We start from the raw sequence: 7,105 nt of genomic DNA on the forward strand, positions 1-7,105 counted from the left end.
CTTAGAATATTTTCAAAGAAAATATTCACCTGGCAGACTTCAATCCTCTTGACTATATCAAACTTTGCTCGATATAATCCCACTAGAAAACTTTTTCTTCAGGAATCCTTTCAACTCATTGTTAATAATAACTTATTCAGCAAATCAAAGTGTGCTGGTACACTGTAGCTTTGCTAGGATTTGAACCTTGCTCGGTGGAAGTCTTTAACTTGTTTCTTAATCAACTTTCTTCAACCTTGCCGGGAACACTATTTATTATGCATAAACCTTGCTAGATTTGAGTTTAGCTTGGTTTTAGCCAAGGGTTTGATAGGATAACAAACCTTGCTTGACTTGAAGAACTACCTTGCTAAACAAAGTGAACCTTGCTAGGTTTAAGACTTAAGAGGAATTCTAGATGATAACCTTGCTCGGAGAGCAAAATACCTTGCTAGGATAAATAAAACCTTGCTGGGAGGTCTGAGCTTGCTCGGAGTCCATACTTAACAGTTTCTTGAGAGGTTGAGAAGTTTCCAATATTCCTTTAGCTACTTTATCATCCCAATAGTATCCCCCTAGATTGGAACAACCTCAGCTGTACCAAAACACCTCTAAGGTTACATACACTTAGCCAAAATACACATCAAATTTCAAAAGAAATTACATATCATAATAAAAAAAATATTACAAGTTAGAAATTATGTCCCATGGACATTAAAATGCAAACCTAAGATATAAAAATAATCTTCATATCCTTGAGCTTGAGGCTTCTTGTCTTCTAGCCAACTTGACACTTGCAACACTTTCTTTAAAGATGAATAACTGCGTGTGGTCTGGATGATCAGTGGGAATATCCCATCTGATTATATCATTTAGATCTTCCACATGCAGAGATTTCAAGTCAGTATCTTCCTTTATGATGCCCAAGACCCGTCCATCAGAGTTTCTAAGAATGAAGGATCCATCTTTGTTATCAACATCAACACTTGCTATCCTTCCATTTCTTTGGACTTCACAATTTGGTCTTGACATCTGCCGCCTCATATTTAAACATTCCATCAGGTTTGCAAGAGGATTCTTGATTTTGCTTTTTGCCTTGAATGTTTCTTCTGCAAACCTGATCTCCCTTATCCTCTTCAACCTCCTGTTCCTCTCATGCTCAGACATTTCCAGTTTTCTCTTCTTATTAAGCATGGGGAACCCTTTTCTGGCTTGATCTTTGAGATGTTTAGATAAGTCATTTCTTTGTCTTCCTGCAAACCTATTTCCATCCTAGTTGTCATACAGATTCATGGTCGCCATCTCATCCAGCTGTTCTTTCTTGAATTGTAGAAAATCATCCTTGAATATTACTTCCCTCAGATCACCACTAGACATGACTACTTTCAATGTATCAGTCTGTGAATCATAGTATAGCCTTCTTGGTAGGTCCACATCAGAAGGTGTCCTTTGTTGTCTTTGAAGAGAGGCTCAAGTGGTGGGAATTGGGAAACTTACAGCTGATGGCCTAGAAGTAGTTTTCTTCTTAGGTTCAGTGGCCCTCACATGCCCAAATCTTTTCTCAAACATTGCTATCACCATCTCTTTTGGCATCATCATCTAGAAAATTTTCACCTCCTTCTCTAGACAGTCTTGTTATCATACTCATCACCTCTTCATCACCAAGCTGACCAGCAGGGATAAATCTTTCTCCCCTTGGTCCACAGTCAAAATTTCTGAGGTCTCTTTGTTCAGCCTCCAATCTTTCCCATTCAATCTTTTGTTCAAAGAATAACTCCTTGAGTTGGCCTTTTCCAAGATTGTCAAATACACTTTCAGCCATCCCTTTACTAAGTATCAAGACTTTCAGGATCTTGATCTTGTTCTCATCATCCCATGGCTCTAAGTGTTCAACAGGTTCCTGTTTCACAAATACAAAATTGGAACCTTGGAAGCTTTTGAAGTTTCAGTCTTTTCTTGTTCATCCTTCTTCATTTCAGCTTCTAGTCTGGACAGTTTTTCAGACTTGTTTAGATTTTTCGTTTCACTTCCTCTGCCCTGTGCTTCCATCAATCTGTCAAATAAAATTACTCTCTCCTCTTCCAATTTCTTCTTCCTTTCGGCCCTTTCTTTCTTAGTTAGTGTTACAAGGTTGGGCTTTTTCCTTTTGGGACTTGATTCGCACTGATTTCTCCTGATAGTTCTTCTAAACTCTTCTTCCACCATCTTGTTATTCATAATCTCAACATGTTCAATTGCCACACCATGATCTATTAAAAATTTACATTTTCATCATCATCATCATCGTACTCAGTATATCCCACCAATAGCAATGCTATGGTAGGGTCTGAGGAGGGTAAGATGTAGACAGCCTTACCTCTATCCCATAGGGATAGAGAGGCTGCTTCCGGTGAGACCCCCGACTCGATAGTAGTTTTGCATCAAGCCTTGGACATAAGGCACATAGCACTCAATCATCGGGACACCGGCTGATCGGTGCATGTGCCCTTGTCTTTCGGCTATCAACGCCACCACATGATGCCTGATTAACCTTCCGCCACTTTTAACGTTATTTTCACCAGATTAGTAAAATAACGTCAAAATTAGTGCAATTTTACTTTTGCCCACCCGAGGGTTCACACATATATACATTATATGCGCGCACCGCAAGCAGGGCGTAAAAATTTACATTTTCCTCCATATTTATTGTACAACTATTCAAGTTTATCTTTTGATCTACTGCCTTTTTCAACATCCTCTCCCATTCATCTTTCTTTACTGTCTCAAGGGTTGTATTATATGTCATTTCAAGCTCATCAAACTTCATCTTACTCAGGTCTTTGTCAGACAAACCATGCATTTTCAAGTATGTACTATATTTCAAGGAGTCTTTATTTTTCTTTTCCATCCTTTCCTTAATGTCACTCACTTCACCATCTAACAACTCCTGCAGCTCTTCATCAGTCAATTGAGCCAATGATTAAAACTTGTAACCATGCTTCATCAATCCCATAATTATCGGATGATTCCTCCTTGCATCACTTGTTTTATTTAACATAGACTGTATATTCTCCCTGTGTTCATCAGTCATTGTCACATCAGGGGAGTCGACAGTGTCATCACCTTCATTAAAGAAGTCATCCAAAGCTTCGATTCTTGGTTCATTAACAAAATTATCTGACATGGCCACTTGTAAAGGAACAACCTGAACAAGGCTTTCTTTTTCCTTGGGACTTTCAACAAAATATTCAGCCTTATCATCCTTTTTAGCCTTATTCTTCAGTGGTTCATCTTCACTATCATCTCTTCCATCATACCTACTTCTTCTCCTGGTATATTTCTTTCCAATTTATCATCCAAAGTAATCTTTTACCCATTCATCCTTCTTCTCTTCTGCCACCTTTTCTGCATATTCAACCCATTTCTTTGATAGTTTTTCAATTATGGGCTCACCAGCATCATCAGTTACATTTGCTTGCTTGAATCTTCAGTAATATTATCAGCAGTGGTAGAAGCAGGGGCCTCTTCATCAGTCTCCTTTAGATTAACAATCACAAGGGCTAGAGTAATATCAACTTCATCTATTTGCCTCAACTTGATCAAGTTTCCCCTTTTCATTTAAATTCTTTTGAATCTGAACCTCTTCAAATAATATTTCCTATTCAACAAACTCCTGCTAAGTTAAAGATCTAGCAATCCTTTCTCTTTCCAAAGTTTCTTTCAAGGTGTCAGCATGCCTTTTGGCAGCTTGATCATCAGTTTCATCTTTATCCAACACATCATCAATTAATTAATTTATTGTTTCCACTTGCTCTTCATTCTCAGCTATGGATTTTCCTTTTGCTATTCTCCTCCTTTCTTCCTCAGATTCCCTCATCTCATCAGATTCATTGGGAAAATTTTCAATATCATCCATAAGATCTTTCATTTCCTCATCAATATCATCACCTTTCTCCATCACAACATCAGTTTGTGGCTCAGTGCTAATAGCATCAGTTGCTATGGCTTCAGTGGTTAAGATATTATCAGTCTGCACATCTTCTATATTCACATCAACATCCATCTCCTTCTCAACTACCTTCTTATCCACATTCTTCATTGTTATCACATTTTCTATATCATATTCTTGCTCTCCACCATCTGTTTGGTCTGCATCATAATAACAATCATCAACTCTCCTCTCATCGCTATCATCATCCTCATTATCACTTCCATACAAATCACAAAGATTTTTCAGTATGTCTTCCTCAACAACCTCATCTCTCACATCATTGGCAACAGAAAGATTCTCCCCCTGTTTTGGTACAGCTGAGGTCTTCTCAACCTCAGCCTCCAGGGTTTGAATTCGGTTTTGAGGTTGTGCCAATTGTGCTTACAACTCATCATTCTCCCTTTTAAGATCTTCATTATGTCTCCTCAGATCAACATTTTTTACCACTTCATCCATGTATCTGCTAAACAACATAGCACCAGGGGAAGGGGATCGGGTTGGTGGATCTGAAAATGGATCAGTTTGGGGGTTGGAATGGTTCATGGGTTGGGATTGGTTCATGGGTAGGGCTTGGGTTTTCAAAAATATCAGTTCTTGTTGAGGGTAGTGGATTTATGTTTTGGGTTGATGGTAAGGTTGTGGTGTGGACTATTTCAAAGATTGGTTGGTCATATATTTGGGTTTGGGTTGGGGATTGGTAAGGTGTATTTGGTTGGTTAATTAGGTGGGCTGGAATGTGTTCGAGAATGTATGGTTCATGGAAGGGTAGGTCTTGGGGGTGGGCTATGGGTTTGTCTTGGTGGTGATTGTGTCTGTATGGGTGAGGATTGAATAAAAGGTTCATTTTGTGGTGGTGGGGATGGTGTTTGTTGGGGTGGGCTAATTGGTGGGGCTGGTGGTATAGGTACAAGCTGGTTTAAGTTCTCCCCCGGTGCTTTGCAACATCAACCTCATCAATCACATTTCCTCCAACGTTTCCTCAATCACCTACATCATTATCTCCTGCACCTTCATCATCACCATCGTCAGAATCATCATCAAACTCATCATCACTCTCCTCCTCCTCCTCATAAGTTAAGTCTGGAACTTGCATGATAGCCAAATTGTTATCCAATAACCAAGGTAATATGTCAAACTCCACATCAGGGTTGAAGCGGCTTGTGGAAGCCAACTTTGCTATTCGTTTATACATATCTGGGTCTTGCAAAATGTGTGTGGTGCCATGGTTGGAAAAGAAGGTAATACTTGGTTAAAGATGATTTGCAGAAACCTTGGATATACCAAAAATTTATCTTTATTTTCCTTCCTCAGGTTTGTAGCTAAGCCATCAAAGATCATCTTTGAAAAATTGAATGGCTGTCTAAAGACAACATCCATTGTGGCATTAGCAGGATCATGAATCATCAGTGTCCATGATCATTTCCTCGGTCCAAATCCTTGCATTATATGATGTATTAAGTACCGGTATAAATTAGGGAACACGCCCTTCTTGAATTGTCCTTCGTGGACATCACCCTGATATCCTATAGTGGTTTGGAATATCTTTAATAATCGATCAGTTTTGAAGTGTATAGGGTTCTCCACATTATCTTGAAGTTGTTGGCTTGCCTGTATAAGTTCTTCTGTTATTATGATTTCATGGCGTGCCACGGTAGCCTCTATTCGCCTACCACCATCATCATTGTGTAATTCGGCATAGTGCCAAAAGTTAAACTGGTGATTCCTGTAGATAACTGGACTCTACGTTAGGGCAAAACGAATATTTGATAGTTGTAACCATCGTATCATTTGCTCTACAGGGCAGTTATCATCGGTTACTTGCAGAAGAGCACACATATTGTGTTTCTTATTGAACGGATATGCTGGTACACCCGCCATATCTGTGCTTCAACAAATTAATAACCTACAGAGAAAACAGAGATGCCAGTTAAGATGAAATTGAAGATGTAAATGCACATAATCATTGTTGGAAAACTTCCAATTTAAGCTTACCGAGTCGGATTAAGTGGGCTGACCAAATTAGGTTAGGAAAATAATAAAAACGATTGAAATTCTGGAAGGATCGAATTCAAGCAATAATGCAATAGTGGGAAGAGGGAAAAGTGAAATGAAAATTTTTCTAAGTCCCTCTTTTATACCTTTTTGAAAGTGAGTTTTAAATGCATTTTATCTTTTAGTGGGAAAATGCTGTCAAGCCGTCAAAATATCCAATTAAATATCTTCCGCTTTAAAACCTTGCTCGATAAAGCTTATTTTACAAACCTTGCTCGGAAAAGTTTATTAACAAAGTTTGCTAGGTAAATAGTATTTTACAAAGCTTGCTAGGTAAAGTCTACTTTTCAAAGCTTGCTCGTTCCAGAACTGTTTAGATATTATAAAGTTAATTTAAAAATAAACCTAAGTGAATAAAATAAAGGAAGCTTACTCGAAATACAAGATTTCTCGAGAAATAAATCACAAGATGAATAATCAAGTATAAATCATCAAATATGCAACCTTGCTAGGAATCAATAAAGAAACCCAAAATAACAACTTAGAAGTATTTCTAATTGTCAACCTTGCTCGAATATCTGAACATCACTAACCTTACTCGAAAACTTATAAAATTAACAAATATTCATTCAAGTACATTCAAGTACACTTTAATACAAAAGTGTGCCTGAAAATACTTCAAAGATGCAAAGGGTGCTAGAGTAGACTAATTTATACTTTGATATAAAAGTATGCCCTAAACACAAAGTGTACCCGGAAAGTAAAATTTGCTGGGAATTTTACGAAACTTACAAGTATGCTAGGAGAATACTTCTAAGCATAAAGTTTTCATGGTAAACAAAGTTTACAAGTAAACCCTTGTAATTTCAGAAAATAACCAAAATCTATCAAGTATGTTAGATAAGTGCAAATTTCAAATAAAACAACAAAGCTTACTCGAAATAGACATGTAAAGCATAATCATCAAGTATGCTAGACAAACCTAACTTCCAAACTTCTAAGTTTACCTGAAAGCATTAATTCATCAAAGTCTACCCGATAATTAATGAATAAATCATTTAAGTTCAAATAATCATCAATCTTGCTCGGATATCTCAAACATTCAATTACAACAACAAAGTTTGATCGAATAGCTTAAGAATATCAAAGCTTGCTAGTAATCAC

This window comes from Bidens hawaiensis, unplaced genomic scaffold (genome assembly GCF_021521415.1).
Source record: "Bidens hawaiensis isolate Kalapana, Puna unplaced genomic scaffold, B.hawaiensis_p1.1 tig00034570_1, whole genome shotgun sequence".
Taxonomy (NCBI): Eukaryota; Viridiplantae; Streptophyta; class Magnoliopsida; order Asterales; family Asteraceae; genus Bidens; species Bidens hawaiensis.